Raw genomic sequence first — 18559 nt, forward strand, 5'->3', positions numbered from 1 at the left:
TCAATCAAGCTAATCTGTAAAGTATTTTGATATCTAGGGAAGTGTATGCTATGGAGAAGCTCACATTACCTTGCACCTGCTTTGAATGGGAACTGGATCTAGCTCAAGTTGCAATTCATTTGGGTTGGCTGGTTTGGAGGTGCTGAGTGTTAAAAGTCATGGCAGGCCTGGACTGCCTGGGACCCAGGCTGGTAGGAGCAAGCTTGTCTGCTGAAGAGAGATTTTGTGTGATGAGATCTGGCATGCACTTGCATGCAAAGTTGCCTTCCCATGGAAAGCATCGGTCTCCCTGACCTGGAGGGATGAGAGGTGCAGAAGGTCTCCCTCAGCACCACAGAGGTGCAAGCAGGGGTCAATCACGGCTTCACAAACTCCTAAGACCAGGATTGCTAAATTTTGCTTCCCACAAATATCCCAGCAGCAGCATTTCACTCTTCCCCTTCAAGCAGTCTCTGACAGAGGTCCAATGCTGCTGGGGGAAGGGATAATAAGGAGGGGAGGGAATGGATGCTGTTACAGAAATGCTTCCATAGGCCTGACTACTGTTTCCTGAGAAAGGAAACTCCATTCATCAAGTCTTTAATGAACTGACATCTCATCAGCAGGGGAAACAAGAGGAAGGTACTTGTGAAGGGAGAAATCTGTCCCTCTACATACATGAACTGTTTTCCTTTGCATGCCTAATCTGTGAGGTGACTAAAATTTCACCCACTAGTGCTATAATACTCACATGGGAAACATTAAGTTAAATATTACAAAATTAAAGTGTAAGAGTTATTGGAAACTAGAGCCGAACAAAATATTAGAATTTTCATCCTGGGGGAAATTCTAATATTTCAACATTTGTTTTCATCCAAAATTAGAATGGAAATGTTGAAATACCTCTTAGTTCAGAGAATGAACATGTTCTCAGCTACTTTAACATTAAAATGAATTTGACAAAGGTGTTACAACATCTCCTGGGAATTGTTGTTAAGGTATTTTGTACTTAGAACCATGTTAACAAGGGATATTTCATTTGGGTTATTGAACCAAAACTGTAAAAAAAAAAAAAAATGCTTGGGGTCAGGCAGAACTTTCATTTGATTTTTGTTTCCTTTGAGGTTATTTAACCCTTGCATTCCCTTTAGCAAATTAAAAAAAAAAAAAAAAAAAAAAAACACCAAACAAAACAGAGAAAAAATTCTTGTTCTGTTCTAAAAGGAAACAAGTTTTGCAACCATTAATTTTGAAGATATTCAACAGTGTTCTGGATTTTATATCTGATCCTCATATGTGGTGCTTTTTATGGTTAAACTTCAAAATGAAAAGCTAATTTTGTTTCACATGTTCTTGCCAAGAGTAATTATTAATACAGACTCAGTAAGTTACTTCAGTTGATCCACAACTGAATTAATCAAGAAAATAAATTACTGAAAAAAACTATCTCATGTTTTAAAATATCTTCATGGGCTTCCTTCTTTGGCTGCGTGTCCCCATAGTTGATCTTGAAGCTAGGAAGTTGAAATCCTCTCATGGTATTCTTTAACACTGACACCTTAGCAAGTAGCATCCTGGAAACTTCCTATTTTTTTTTCTCTTTAGGAGGAATAATTCTTTTGTCCTAATAGTGTGTTGCTGGCTGCTGTTTGCTGTTTACTCTTTTATTGGGGTATTGCTGGCATGTTGGCTGAAGTCTGTGGACTTAGTAAGGGATGGAAGTATGAGCAGAATGGAAAAATCTCAGGAAAAAATGTCCTTATGGAGGTGAAAAGGTATCTTGCTATAATTAAATGCACGCTAAAACACTTGAGAAGCAAAAAGTGGGGGGGGACCCTACTGTTCAGATTCATCCTGCAGATTTAATCAGACTAGAAATTTTTCACTTACTCACAGATCATTCATTGATCTTCTGATGTTAGTTTAGTTGGCTGGTATTTTCTAAGGTCTCAGGCCATTTTTTTCTATTAAATAAATAGGACCTAAGACCTCAGATGTCTATATACCCACTTTTTTTTTTAATTCCTGTCCATATTTTTTTTTGCTGTTCTCATACAAAGGCTAAAGGTTAGGGTTTTAGTTTAAACATAATATTTTCATGGTTCATAAGAAAATCTGTATTGGTTTACATTTTTGGCAACTTTCATAATACCCTAGTGATTCCTAGAAATCCTTGTACTTTCCTGCTGGTGAGAGATACTTTCCATAAAATAACACAGTATAAAAATAGTAATTATTAACTCACTGTGATGTATTTTCTTAAGGTGCAGAGAGTATATACAAAGGAATAAATATATTCAGTGTCCAGTTTTCTGACCATGTCTTCCAGTTAAAAATTATTATGTTTTAAAAATATACTTTAAAACCAGTGTTAGAAGTTTCACTAATGAGAAAGACAGGAAATAATCCTAGTTACTTGTAGTGTCCCCATATCCTCTATGTCTGACAGACAACTACAGTTCAGCTTTTTAAAAGGATTTAAAGAGAATTTTAAAGGGTCTGTGCCCTGCAGAAAAGTCTCACTTTTAAAGCAGCTCTAAAAATTATTCCAGAAATTCCAGCTCTCTGCTCTGACACATTATTTAGGTTGATATCTGCATAAAGTACATTTAAAGGCTGCAGATATTTTATATTCAGTATAATGATGCAAAAGAATTTTTCATATTGTTTTTTCCTAAAGGATGTTTGAGTTGTCACAAATGCACATAAAAAGCCAGGCCCATGCACCACACCTATTCACAGTGCTGCTCAACTGAGTCAAGATCTAGAAGATAGCTTAATCTAGGTAAAAGGCTCTGTGACTGGGAAAGGTTAGTGACTGATGTGAAATGGGTTGGCCTTCACACACACTGCCTGAGCTGGAGATGGTCATCGTGATGAAAGGTGATCCTGCCCAAATTACAGGAATTACAGAACAAAAATAGATGACAAAAATAAATAGTTCTAATAGTGTGAGACATGTAGATTTTATAGAAATATACCCTATAACATATTATATATTTCAACAAGAAAAAAAGGTTGATAGATCTTCTGTACATATTTAGTACAGATAAATTTCTATTAGTTTCTTAAGCTGCTTGAAAAGATGTCTACAAAAAATTACATCTCATATTATTTTGAAGTAGAAAGCAGAGTTGCAAGAAAAGATATGGAGCAAAAGGAAATACTGGTAATCTTTCACACAAAAAATTCACCCACAGATCCAAAGCAAGTAGTAATAGATATATTTTAAAGATGGAGAAACGCATAAGCAAGGAAAAGGAGCATTAGCCTATTTGCTTAGGTTTTTCAATTCTTCCTTTCTGCTGAATTTCCACTTGGATGTGTACTCCAGAATGTAGCTGTAGGGTCCACAGAGCAGCTTACAGCAAAGCCAAATATTAAAGCAGATTAAATAGAGTGAAACAGTGAAGATTATTAATGGAAACTCTAAATTGTACAAGGGAACACTGTGGGTGACAAGCTTTAAAGGAAATTATTACTAGCAGGATAACATTAAGGGAATCTAAGGCAAATGCTGTGACTTCATGAAGTGCATTTAACTACGTTAATATTTTTATTAAAAATAATAAAATTGTTACGTGTGAAATGAAAAAAATCAAAATCCTACTTTGTAGAAAATAAACTCCTACCTCCTAAGAACAGAATTTACATGCTTCTATAGGAACAGCAATGGCACCTGTTCATCAGAGACTGTGCAATTCTCACAAATAAAAGCCCAAAGCTTTGTCACACTGAAAAAGAAAAAAACATAACTGTTCCTAGGCTGGACATGTATACTACAGGTTGCACAGTTACAGCCTATTGACAAAAACAGAGACCTTGCCACAGATTTTGAGAGAGGCAGGAGCAGACCAGAACTGTTTCAGCTAAAAAGAATGACTACCAAACTATCCCTTATGTTCATATAATCTGTTTTACTTCTTGTATCCCAAATTCCTGTCTTTTATTTAAAATATTTGCACTGCTCAATTTTTTCTATCTTTCTTTCTTTTATAACTACTTTGTCTGGACATGCTGAACAAATTATTCCTATTTATTGACTTCAATCTATGAGGCAAATTCTGAACATGCCAAAACAACTCATACAGTTTGAGTCAGATAATGTGTCTGGTATCATATTTTGCAGAATACTTAAATTACATATGTAAACACATATACACACTGTGAGTTGGTTTTTTTTTTTTTTGAGATATGTTCACTTTAATATGGTTTCCAAATTCAAGTATTTTCCAAAAACAAAAAATCCTATGTCCTTTAATCTACTGATCAAGTAACTATGAGTACAAAATGAGGATTGTGTATAGTCTGTGTCATATCAGAACAAGCTGGCTCGAAAATTTCTCTAGAGATGAATGAGGGAAAAAAATCCTTTGAAACAAAGTAATTCTAAGAATCCAGTATGACTCTTAATGAAAATCTTTCATAATGATTTCACAACCTAGGTCATATTATATCTGAAATGATAAGCCATGTTGTATTTGAAGTGATATGAGGAAAGCAGTAAAAATTGAAGCCAAGTATAGTAAATCATCAGTTCTAAAAGATTATATACTTAAGGAACCATTGCTATAAAAGGACATAAAAGGACTTGCTGGAATGAGGGAAGAATATTGGATAAGTTTCATCTTCTGATACTCCGTGTATGAAAGAAAAATTGTTTTTTTCATAATGTAACTTCAATTGCACATTTTAAAACAGTTCCAGAGCAAACACCATGGAGTCAAGAGCCCCAACAGTAGTTATTGCTATGCACTTAACACGTGAGCTCAGATATTTGAATATTCAGCTTTTAAGAGAAGACAAATACTTCTGCTTTTACATGTAGAATTTCCATGTAACTAAGCATTAAATATTTTTTTAATCCCTTTATTTCTGCAAAATGCTTCGCATTTCCATCTTATATAATATGGAGGCACAAATCCAGCAATACAATGTGTTGCCTGAATGATTCCAAACAGCTATTCCTTTCTGTCCCAGCCAAGGTAAAGTTGCATTAGGAAGAAACAGCAGCTTTGGCAGCACCCAGAAAAAAATATATCCACATACAGAGAAAGCAGCTTTGGCCCCCCCAATACCAAATTTAGCTCAGATAAAGCAAAAATCCAAAGCATTAATGAAAAGAAGGTAAATATCTTCTTTATATACATATATATATATATATATATATATATATATATATATATATATATATATATATAAGGTCTCTGCAATCAAGTTTGCAAATTCTAGATCATCAAAGTATTAGGAGAGGAGATCCTGTCTAATCCCCAAACAATCAATTCTTCCTCACTACTGAACTGAAAAGTATTTCAGCCTTTGCAAAATCCAGTTTCTACACTTTTCACTTCAAATACCTCTTCCACTTTGTAATTTGGATTCTTCCTACCATTTGCAGCCTTTTGAACTTCTTTGTGGATACTGCTTAGACTTCCTTTCCTCTTATTCTTAACCTTTTTTCCATCCTCTCTCCTATTATTTTTCACAAAGGCAAGACCACAAAGGCACAAAGGCTGAGATTTTAAATCTGAAACACTTCTGCAGAACAACACCTTCCTGAGAGCCATTCAGGCAGCTTGACAGTGTGCCTTTAGCAATAACAGTTATTAGGGGCTGTGCTGCAAGAGCTCATTTTCAGTTAACAGACTGTCTAAGCTCCTGTAAAACTGCAAAGTTATAAATCACTTCGCTCTGTTATTATAAAAAAGGGGTAGCAGAAAATTAGTAATATAATTATTGAATTATTATGCTCCACAAATTATATACCCAGGCCCCCAGCACATGTAGCTGCAGGGCCCCAGTGCAGCCAGGGAATTTTTTTCTTCTAAAGAAACAGATGTGTCAAGACAGATTAGAAAGTTTTTCTAAATGCGTATGATTTTAGAAGGGTTCTTTAACTTTTTTTCTTTTGCTGCCAAATCTGTTCTATCTTTTGAGATGTCTTCTCTAAGAAAATGTCCAAATCAAGATATGGTAAAGATGTAAATGAAGGTTGTGAAGTTCAGATTAGGATTCTAAAATTTAGCAAGCCTATCCTGCATCTTGAAGTGAGGATGCCTGTGTGACACAAACATGAGCCCAACATTACAGAGGGAGATGAAGGCCAGCTGGCTTTTTCTCTCAGAAGAAATCCCTCTGAATGCTGAGCATGTACAAGCTGCTCTGCAGAAGACTGGAGTCACTTGCTGATGGCACTGCAGCAGCCAAGGACCCTCTTCTGCAGAGCAGAGGCCACCAAGCCTGCCTGCTACTCACTGGCTGGCCCAGGACAATAAAATACAGCACTTCTCCCAAAAACTTAGTTAAGCCTTATTAATCAAAAAGGGATTTTAAGACAAAACTCTTGGCTATTTTATACACATGCTTAGTTAAAATAAACAGTAGTACCTGACTTCTGTTTACAAGAACATAAACATGAACACAGTCAAGCAGCCAAATTAACCCAGTGACATGCAAGAAAAGTCAGAAGTTTGTTACCTTCTACAAAACCTCACATCTCCAAAGATATTAGGAATCACCTGAGTTATCTATTCACCTAAACCAATTTGTCACATTACCCTGGCCCTAATCACAAACTTAATACAGATGCAGATATGTGGAATTGTGGGAATTTATGAGAGGAGATGAGGGAGAAAATAACAATTTTTTTTTTTGTCCTCATGGTGAGGCAGCTGCTGAAGTCTGTTCTAACAATTAAAAAACGCAGGAGTCACTAAGATGGGTTTTCATTCTCAAAGAGCAAAAAAAAAAAACCAAGCAGCAACTGCTGCATCTTGCACACCTTTGGTCACTCCCCTCCTGAGACTCTTTGAGGAACTTGAGGCAAAAAGGAACATGTACAAAGTAAGCAGCATTTCAAACATGTCCAGGGAGACACTAGTTTAAAATGCAGTAGGATTTCCAGCTGCAGGGAGGCTGTGGAGTACTTCTGCCAGAAGATCTCCTGTCTCACAGTCTGGGTTCAGTTTTCTACATAGCTCCATGCTATAATTAGTCTGATAGCTGTGCACTTATTTTAATGAGTAGCAAAGCAGCTGTTGGAGTTGCCTATAGCTGAATTGGTATGTCAGCTTATAAATTACAGTTCTATTGCCTACACATTGGAGCTTTAAGTCCTGAAGATATTTCTCTGCAATTTGCTAATTATTCTAATTTTGATAATTTTATATGACCACCTCTTTACTAAACAAAAATATATTGAAGTGTTTTAATAGTTTAAACTGTCTCAGGAGTTAAAAAGAAAAGCATTTAGCACTTCCACAATATTTTTCAGTGTGTGAATGCTGAGGGAACAAGTGGATACTCAACTGTTCATTTAGCTGTCTGGTCTGCAAAGAATGGCAGTGTAACAGAAATGCCTACACAGATGAAGAGATAATTTTATTATAGGGAAGTGAATTCTCAGTCTGCTCTTCTTCCAGACATTGCTATTTTTTGTCATTATTTTTTAATACTCAAAGAAAAGCGGCTTCTTCAAGCATCTCCTACTGGCAGCCGCTACATAGCACAGCTCTGCTCCAGCAGCAAGCCCTCAATGAGGAGCCCAGGAATCTGCTCTTACCCACCAAACCCCCAATGACCTTCACCACCCTCACTTTCTGCAGTTGAAGCCCTCATCACTCTGGCACCCCCACTATATATTCAGTAGAATTGCACCCAAAGATGGATTTCAGGGAGGTTAGTGCTGTGTTTCAGCTGTGGACATCTATTTTAAAAAGCCAACACCAGCATGCCCCAGACACTTGTAGTGTGACTTCCTATTTAAGCCTTATCAGCTTCGCCATGATCCAAAATAGCCGACAGCAGCTCAGTAACACGGGACCGTGGCACTCGGTGGTGTTGAGCTGTTGTTCTGTCACTGCCCGGGGGTCAGGCCACCAGACTGAATTTTCCAGGGAACAGATCTAGACAGACTGCCTGCTCCACTACCACTTACACCCAGTCATCTGCTTCCCTCCCCTGACCTTCTCAAGCTCTGGAATCTTTATAAATAAAGGTCAGTAGGATTCTAGCACGGTGTTCTATGCCTGGAAAAAAGAGAGGAAAGCACATCATTGAGTATGTATATCCAGAGTGAACCAGAGCTAATTCCCTCTCAATTAACACCTCACCACTCTCTCCCCTCATTAAAAAAACCATCAAGGAACTAATAGCCTGCTCTTGCCAATTCTTATTAAATTATCTGGAAGCTCACACCAGATTATCACAGTAGCTCCATCTGGTCATATAAACCACTCTCTCCAAGTTCTTGCCCTCTGGAAAAGTCATCTGTTTCTTCTGTGAGAAGAGTGGCAGCCCACCTCACACATCAGTGATATGGCACCTGATGGAATGGTATCCACCATCAGTGTACCCTAATAAACACCCTTAGTCCCAATTCCCTGGCATCTGGTACTGGATGAGTGGTCAAACCCTGCCCAGCTTTGCAAAACACAAGAAAAGCCACATGGGACATCAAGTCCTTTTCAGTGCATACCTAAGAATCATAAGTCTCTTTCAGAAAACAGCCTTTTTATTGTAATTATTTTCCTTTTACAATATTACAGCATGTAAGTATGAATGCACAGTAGTTATAAAGCCAACAAAAAATCAAGAGTGGATGCTCTGTACCAGCAGGAGGAATACTTCTCTGCTCAGTCATGAAGACTGCCCCTAAGGTGATGGAAGAAAGGGCATGATCAGGATGATCTAAGCCCAAGCATCTTTTTTCTGAGCTTGGACTGCTTCTGGTACCTAAGCAATGACCTCATCCTGAGGGGAAGCCACAGTGGCAGAAGGAAGTTTAGTGATAGAGAAGGTTTGCTCTACACTTTTCTGGTTCCCACTAGGCTTTTCTTGCAAACTACATAATAGGTATATGAAGAAATCCCAGCTGTTCCTGGTGCCCTATGTAAGTACTTTAACTTTCTAGCAGTAATGGTATAAAAGAAGACAAACTAAAGAATTGAAAATTGTTGTTTGCTTTTCACACTGCACTTCAGTAAAGATTATTCATTGTCAAGACAATTAATTGTCAAGACTATTAAGTTGTAAATTAGAAAATAGGGTAATTATCTGCAAAGGGCTCTGTAACAACTTCTTATGTGTCCTTTCTCACACACAGATTGGGCTGCTACGTGCCTGTCTCTGTAAACCTGGGGATAGGCAGCAAAATCCCCACGGCTGGCTGCTCCACAGGCACGGGAATGCAGAACTCTGAACATTCTTATGGGGTGGTTTAAAAAAACCCTAGGCAAACTGGGATTTTGGGGTTTGACATGCATTATATTATTCCTGGCTAAAACCCTTTTTTGCACAGTAATTACAAAATTAATTTCTTCCTCCTTACTTTGAGCCTTAAGTACCTAAATCAACTTTTTCAGGTGTAGCCTGGAAACTAAAACTATTGATATGGTATGGCCTGATGTGTCCTTGCACAAATATGAACCTCAGCTTCCACACAGTCTGTACTCCTAGGAACATTCTTCACTGGCACTCTTAATGAGGGCTGCCTTATGGAGGGGCTAGATTAAGTACAATTTAGAGACAATTTAAAAAAAAATGCAAAAGCTCAAATGTACAGGCTTTGGTACAGTTATGATTAACTAATTACTTGGACAAGGCTACTGAAGGTAGGTGTTGAAATATATATTATTATATATTATATAAATTATTACTTTGAGATTTTATTCCAAACTAATGAATCTGAGAAACATTTTGCTATTAGCTTTCTAATTAATTAATTCTGGTAAAAATCCTGCTTTTATTAAAGAATTTGACCAGTAAATTAAATAGAAAAAACTGCCAAAATTATATTTACCTTTAAAAATAATTATTAGCCATACACACTGAAAAAAAATGCTAAGAGCTTTAATTATTTCTTCATAGCTTGTGTCTTAAGTCTGCAGAAGCAGGTAGATAGAGAAAAACAAACCAACAAACCCTGCATTTTGTCCCCTCCCAGATTTCATTGCTATTTATTAAAACAAAGAATAACAAAACCACAATGAATACTCTTGCACTTAGATCTTTTGGAAATATTTTGGAAGACAAAATTGATTCAAAACACTAAAGACAAATCTACACAGAAACCCCTCCAGACCAAACCCAGAAAGATGCATGAATTCAATTTTACATTAGTTATGGAAAACCAAATCAAAATTGTATTTCATGGCCTCTCATTCCCATCTTTGCTGGATATGGAGCAAAGTAAGTCCTCACTTGTAGTGCAAAGTCCAAATTTCCATGCTGGGCCTTGCTCTTATCTCCTTAGAAAACCCCAATGACATAACCTTTGGAAATTATCAATTTTTATCTAAAAGTGTAGTTTGAACTTATATTTTGCATCAGTAATCTAAAAGATTAACATCAGACCATGCAGGGTGATAGTTTGAATGAGTTTTTCAGTCAAGCTGGATATTTTTCACAGATGGACATTACTGCCTATGAAAATGACATGAACACACATTGCCATTGATGTCTGGCATCAAATCATCAGCCTCATTAAATATCTTCTCTACAGAAGTTAAGGAAGCCTTGAAAGCATAAATGCAAGGTAATTTCGATTAAGAGGGAAAAATCAGATAAAAGTGCCTAATTATATCACCCTCTTCCTCTCCTATTTTAAGAGTAATCTAGAAATCTCACTTTTCAACTTGATTCTTGAGGGAGATGGGTTTTCATTCAGTATTATTATGATTTCTTTCTTTCTATCAAAAGCTACTGGCATTTAAAATTAATCTGTGAATTGCTATCTAGTAATGCATGAAGGGTGAAATTTGTCCTAAAGAAGTTCAATTGAAGTGTGCTAAAACCAATTTAAACCTCTGAAATTATTATTTCAGAAGCTATGTGTTTTGATATAAACATGAGATTTAAATGATACAAAATATGATAAATGTATTTGTTTGCTCTGTAATAGCCCTTCTAAAGTTTTCAAAGCTCTTTGGTTAAATCATCTTATTCCAATTATATGAGAAGAGCAAAACTGTGAGGCCTGTGCTTGCAAAATACATTCTTTTAACATGACAAATAAAAGTACCTGACCGAAATTCGCAGATTGAAGGGGAAAACAAGAAAAAGGAAGTTGCAAGGAGGGAGTATCTGCAGCAACAATTAGTAAGGATGAACAAATTGCAGCGGGAAAATAAAGGATCACTTCCTTTTCTAGAGAGAAACTAAATCAGAATAATTTGCTTTGATGTTGATGGGAAATGACTGTATGCTTTGAAACACTGGGACCTAATAGGCTGCCATTCAACTGGAATCACAGTGTCTGAGTGTGAGGAGAGAGGTGTGTGGGCAGAGGAATTCATATGGACAAAGCACAGACAGGGTTGCCCCCAGTGATGTGAAAAAGGAATAGAACAGCTGCAGTTCGAACCAGTTACCCAGTTAGATTTCATGGCTATTGTTAATAACACTTTGTAAAGAATATTTATTTAGTGTTAATTAAAAAATTCAGCTCTAAGGGGAAAAAAAAGCAGATGTAAAATTAATGTCTCTATAGAGATTGGAGGGGTCTATTTGGAATTTCAAAGGCAGGAAATTCATGAAAATGATCATACAGTGAAACTGTCAACCATTCAGTAATATCAGTTACATAAGGAAAAGGCTCAGTCTCTCAGAGGCAGAATCTGTCACTGATTGCTATGCATATTTAATAGTAACTTATTCAACAATTCATGTCCATGAACACAACAGGACTATCCAGTGTGAGAGCTGCTATTATTGAAAATGTTACCTTTATTACCACAACATATTGGTTAAGTGCTAGAGCTAAGCACACACTTTAGTATGGGGTATACTCTACACACTCTAAAGTAAAACTCTTGCCAAGCTTAATATCTGTGTGGGGTTTTTAATTTATGAAAGAATTGCAAATAGGCAATAATGAATGGACCACAACACCAATTAGTTGTTTTTATTAATAAACTATCAATTTTATCCATTCTGACAACCATGAGTTTGATCAGCTGTTTGATCATTAAGTTCTACAGCTCCTCAGACGACAGAAGCAAGGCAGGACTGAATTTTGCCACAAAGCCACATTGTAGGGTAAAACCTTATGTAAGTTTTTCTTTCTCCTCTATAATTAGCTAAAATAACTCCATTTCTGCTGCCATTCTTCTCTGACCAGCTCACCTTATTGTAGTGTATTTCTCTTTCTAGCTTGCCTGTGCATAGGAATTATCATTCTGCCCCTATTGCACATAGGGATGGGCCAAGAAAAAAATAATTATGTACCCCATATGTTCCTTGTGATGCACCCCAAACTACAGCATAATCCAGAATATATAAAAAGCCCTGACAGATGCCACCTGCTAATGACAACTCTTCTCAGTACTTTGGAGGAGTCTCGGTGTGCCCCCACTACCTCCCTTCTGAAAGGAAGGATGAACATCTGTCAGAACTAAGTCCATATTTTTGTGATTTAGTGCAAGCAGAGTATGATTCCTAAATTTCTTTGAGCAAACTCTCTACATTACCAGTACCCTTCTTTACTCTGATATACCACCACCATGGGAACAACATACCCTAGGTTTACCAGCATTACCTCTACTACTTCAATCTAAATTTAATGACAAATGCATGGACATTTTTATCAGGACTCTCTACTTTGCAAGATTTAAAGAAGAGGTTTTAGACACAAGCACAGAAGGAAAAGATAATATGACTAAATCATAACTCAAACTCCTCAGCCATACTCAAGCTCCTGCTTAACTATGTTATCTGTTTCAGCTGCACTCTACCAGAATTTCTGTCTTGCCTCTCCTTGCTGCAGGTCCTGGGATCCTGAATTCAGATACATTCCTATTTCCCCAGCTGCTCCCTTTCTTCTGGAGTCAGGTTTTTCTGCTAATTCAAGTGCCCCACAACAATCTACATAGCTCAGTTTTTCAGACTATTCAGCAGGATTTTTCAGCCCCACTTTGCTTGTAGACATTCAGGAACACATGATACAAAAATGAGTACTGATGGGACTGATAAACTTGCATTTTTAAGACAACTGTCCTTAGTCAGCCCTGATGTCTGCCCCCACTCAGTGCAGATCACTCCTTTGGTCCATTAGAATTACTAAAACATTCATATTAAATGTCATACAATGCATACATTTTGTCCAGCTCATGATCTGGTCCCTTGACAGCTTTCTGTGGAGACCACACAGTGCTTTCAAATAGCTGAGAAACACTCTAAGAAGTTAGGAAGAGAAATCCATCTCTGCAGGACCACACTGAAGATCCTTTTAATTCAGGAGATGATGTGAGAGTAGTTACTATTTTGGAACAGAGTAAGAGACAAGGGAAAGCAGACAGATCTTTCCCTTGTATATTATACTAGTTCCTGGCCCTGCAGAATCTAAAACTTTCTGAGCCAATGGTCACATCAGCATCTTAATGTTTAATAGGCCTGGGTGGAGAGATCTTCCATGAACTTTTCTTATTGCTGTGCCTGGAAATGCTAGAAAGGCAAGCTCTCCTCCAGTCATTTGCTTTTACTGGGTTCCCATGACACAGGAGGCAGTGAAATGCATAAGATGTTTCAGCACTTCAGAAGATAAGTACCTGGAAAAGAGATGGCTGACTCAGCTTCGGTCTGGAGGAGAGCTCAGTGCTGCTGTTAGATGGAAGAAAGCCTCTCAAGGGTAAACCACAAGCCTGGAATTAAATTTTAACTGAATATATCTGCCAGGTTCTGATTACAAACCACTGCACATTCGAAGCAGCTTTCTCAGCTACTGGATGCCCAAACACCCCAAAAATCTACATAACAAGCAGATGCATAATTTCAGAGTGCAAATAGTAGTAGCCAACCTCACCCACACTTTCATCACACCAGAGCAAAGCTCAGCAGGGAGACCAGTCACTTTCAGCTAACCTAACCTGTAAGGTTAAGAGTGTTGGGTTAAAAAGTTTAATGGTGGCATAATGTAAAGAATTAACTATCAGAGGTGTTTCAAGCAGTGGGCAGCATGAGCCTATAGTTCAAGATCCAGCTGATCCAGCTACTGGAGACAGTGCTGACTGTCTCAAACCTGGCACCCTGCAGAGCCCAAGGCAGAACATGATGGCAGTGGTTTCCTCCACCCATACCAAAGAGTCAGAGTCCTTACATCTACAAAGATTCAGGTTTGCAAACAAACACACAGCACTGACAATATATGAGACAGACCTGAAGGAAAGAGAGCATACAAATGCCCCCAAAGAAGTAAAGTCTATGGGAGGCCCCATTCCAGGAAAAAGGATGCATATTTCCCTTTCTGTAGCTGCAAAAACATTTATGCCATACAAAAAGCGGGTAGGTGGACATAGCAAGTCATGAGAAAATACTGAAAATATATTTTATTTCTGATTATTTTTTTCCCTAAAGCAAACACTTTTTGGGAGTCATGGTGACATCTAGACATCCACAGATTTCTCAAGTCACCATGTGGGTACAAAGTCAGTCCCTGAGGAGCTTGGTCTCAGATTCTAACCAGACAGAAATGCAAGAAGAGTCAGAGGCACAAAGGGCTCGCCTGGAGTCAAAAAGGACAAATATCATAGAGAAGAAAAAAAAACCCTGCTTCTCCCGAATTCCAGGCTAGTTCCCAGTGTATGCAGTTCATGGGTCTGCACAAAATTCAAGCCATATGAAGGACAGAGAATTATAAAACCTGAGACTAATGAAGATAAACCACGGACAATTCTGTAAAGTGGATGTATGTGGTATAAACTCAGCATAGCCAAGAAAATCACAGAGAATCCTTTCTATTAGCACAAATAGATTAAATCTATGTATATTTGTACAAGTCTTCTCCAAGAGTAGTTGCATTAGCCCATGCTGTAATGCAAACCAAATGCAAAGGAAATTGTGTGACAAAGGCTTATTGAGAACAATAAATAAACATACACACATTTACACATACACACACACATATATGTATATATGGCATTATATGAATTATATATATTAAATGAATACTCTAGAGACATCTCCCAGAAATCACTCTTGAACTCTTCCTTCCAGGATAAGGAAGTTTTGAAGTTAAGATGTTTTAAAACCTGTGCTGTGAAAAAAACACAAGGAACTCACCCATAATATTAGACATTATGGATATTTGTCATTTTATTTTCAGTCCTTTGACACTCCTGCTAGATGGGTGCATTGTCCTCCTCACATTTTTTCAACATCAAAATACCTCAAAATATCATTTAGCTGCATATCAGGAATTGGGTTGAGTGTTCACCACATCTTTCTGCTTAGCTTTCCAATATTTGTAGCAGGAACCACTTGGTTGTACAGAAAATAAAATCCTAACACATAGTAGGGGACTGCACAATGTGCTCAGCTGCTCAGCCATAGCAAAGTAGTCTTTGTAGCACAATTCAAGGTTTGCCAATGCTGCTGTAATGGCAAAATAAATCATTCAGGATTGTATTTGGAACACCAAATTTCTGCTCTAAAGAATAAAATTGCTGATGAAGATGGTCACAAAAGGGCTGACCCAGCATTCCTTCAAGCCCTTCTTTGGAGGGTGACAATATGAGAATGAATCCCAAGCATAACTAGTATTTCTATTAATATATAATTATTTTCCAGTGATGGAAATGTTAAGCCTAATCCAAAAAAAGCACATATCTGGTTTGGAACAAATTCCTTTACTGCATCATGCCCAACATATGAATTACTGCAGTGCCTTCGTGGATATTTTTAATTGTCTTGTTATATAAAACATAAACATTCAGGAAAAATGGGAGGAAGATCCTCGTTTTATGGAAAGCCTGCTGATTCCCAAAAGACTGGAAATTTCAAGAGTTACTTGTCTTAATGCAAATCTAAGCCATGGCTATTTTTGATGCAGTGGCTGAACTCATAACTTATAAAATGAAATAAAAACATTTGTTAGGAGTTGCAAACCAATTGTTGAAAGGCATGCATTTATCATGGGATGTTAAATATAAATTTACACAAGTCCAGAAGGCTTTCCTGTGATGAGCCCTTTACAGAAATAGTAAATGTTCAATTCAATTCATTTATGGCAATTAGCAAAGCTGATCAGAGTAAAGTGTCTTTAGCAGCCAATATTTGTCATCTGGAGACTGGAACAAATCTCAAAAACCCAGTTGTGAATATGGGAGTGATTTAAAGTTTATTAATAATACAACAAACAAACCTGATTTCCGTCTCTTCAAGGAATCATTGTAATTTGTGGATTGCAGTGCAAAATGAGATGGAGCACAATGATTAATCTGTGAGCTACAGAATAACTACTATACATATAACAGATGTCTGTTGTGACAAGGGGCACATTACCTTCATGTTTATATTAAGAAAGAAGAGGGATTCAACTGTTTTATATGGGAGAGTTATGGGAAAGATCTCAGAAAGCCCCCTATGAGAAGGTGGGGAATTATAAATATTTGCAAGTGTTTATTCAGGTGCCACTACAGTACACTGGTAAAACACAGATTGAATGCAAAGGAGAGTGAGGGGGAAAACATCTGATCTAAATGTTACTGGATTCATTTCACTGGTAGATATTGACTCAGTTCATCTCACTTGGTCACACCAGCCCTGAGCCAAAACTTGCATGTTCATTTAACATCAGCTGCACAAGCAACAGGACATTTTTCAAAGTAAAATCTTGCTGGAGAAATAATACTACTGAAAGTAATTACTTCTGAAACACAGGAAGCAGCTTACCTTCATAAGGGTGGGTGGATCCCAAGCTATTTGGAGACATAGCCTTGATACCCTTCTGCTTTCCTTGTGCTGGGTTTTAGTATTGAAAGTTGCTGATACCTTTGTTCTTTTTCCATGGCCAGCACCCCCACCAGTTTGCATGCAAAGCCAGGTTCTTCAAGAAATGTGAAAAGTCCATCTTTACATGAACTGGTACAAGAATTTAGTGATTTTAGTTGGAGTCCTCTTCAACTTCTGATGGGAGAATGTAATTATTACGGCCCTATATGAAAAACCAAAAACCAAAACAGAAAATAGACATAAAGGGTGGGATTCTTCTAAAACCACTGACATATTGTCACATGTATGTGACCCCATGTCAGCTTGGGGCTTCAGTTCCCACCATGTTCAAATTGCCTCATCTGAAAACGGAGCTGTAAGTGATCTCCTGGACAGCTGTCTGATTTCTGTTGAGCTCACTTTGCCCACATGGTGAAACCTACACATAGACATCTAAATCTAAGTGTCCTAATTTGCAAACTGAATATACCTGAATTTTGTCTTTATGAAATAGAAACTATGTAAACCAGGACACAATGAGCCTGTTTGTCGAGATGGGCCTTCCCTTCTCACCCATATCTCTGAGCATCCAGAAAGACTGACGTTTTGGAGGTCCTGACAGCAATTACACTGTAGGTCATCCATAACATTCTCCTCTCTAAAAACTGATCTCATCATATAAAACATGAAGAACTCACAACTGGCTGCTTCTCTCTGCTGTTTAACAACCTTGAGCAGTCCTAATAGCATACGTTTCATTCCAAAATCCTGCTGATTAAGTTTGTCCCCTAATGGGAAATAGCTCCAGTGCCCACAAAATTCCTTTCCTCCCAACCATTTCCTGCAGGGAGTGGGTCTGGGAAGGGACAAGTTCCAGAGCACATCCAGCTCCATTTGCCCCCATGGACAGTGGCAAGAAATTATCCCAATTAATTCAGCTTTAGGAATGCTGCCATCTGTACTGACAAAGGAAAATCATGAGACCATTGTTAGCTGATGCTTCCTCTGCCCAGTGCTCTAGGTGGGTGATAAGAATTACTATGCTAAATGATGATAAATTAGGAGGGGAAAAAAAAAGAAGTTAGGCTCCAATGCAATACACCCCAAGGCTTCCCCAAATGTGGCAAGGATATAAGGTCAGTAGCTGGGTATGCACAGTGTTTATTAGCTCTGCTTTTCTTATCATCAATTTCTGATTTCATTTTAAAGATCTCCCAGAGGAACTCAAATGAAAAAAAAATCAATTGATGTTCCAAAGCCAGAAAAAACTGGAATAGGTAATGTCCAACTGAGGGAAAAATTAAATCCAATCTGCATCTTAGGTGAGCAGAGCAACTCATTGACTGGCTAGGCAAGTATGCTGTATGTTCAGGGCACAAAAGATGTGAAATTCCAACTGACTTCAAAAGCAAGAGAATCAGGTTCTCTGGAAAACAACCTAAAAAATATATATTCACTAAAACCCACAGGCATAAGCCTAACTGTATTTATTTCACAGAGGTTATAAAACTGCAGTATCACCAGGCAGCAAACCAACATTTGGCTCAGTCTCCAATGAAAGAACCGAGAAATGCTGTACATGTAAGGTTTGTGGTACCTCCTGCCTGCCAGTTCTCTCCATGCTTCTAAAATACCAATTTCAATTGAGACCTGGCAATCTTATGTATATGTAAACAAACCCAAACTGCATGCAGTGCAAAATGTGCCAGGATCAGAAAGCAAAGTAGTACTAAAAATGGCTTTTTCCTACAAACCAGAACCTGGAAGTGCAACTACAAACTCTGAATCAAATCTCATCTCTAATACAAAACCATTGACCCTGCATTGCCTCAGTGGCACCAATTAAAATTGTCTTTGTTAGAGATAATCACAGGAG

The sequence above is a fragment of the Lonchura striata genome, chromosome 1, assembly GCF_050655825.1.
Source record: "Lonchura striata isolate lonStrDom1 chromosome 1, ASM5065582v1, whole genome shotgun sequence".
In the NCBI taxonomy this organism is placed as follows: Eukaryota; Metazoa; Chordata; class Aves; order Passeriformes; family Estrildidae; genus Lonchura; species Lonchura striata.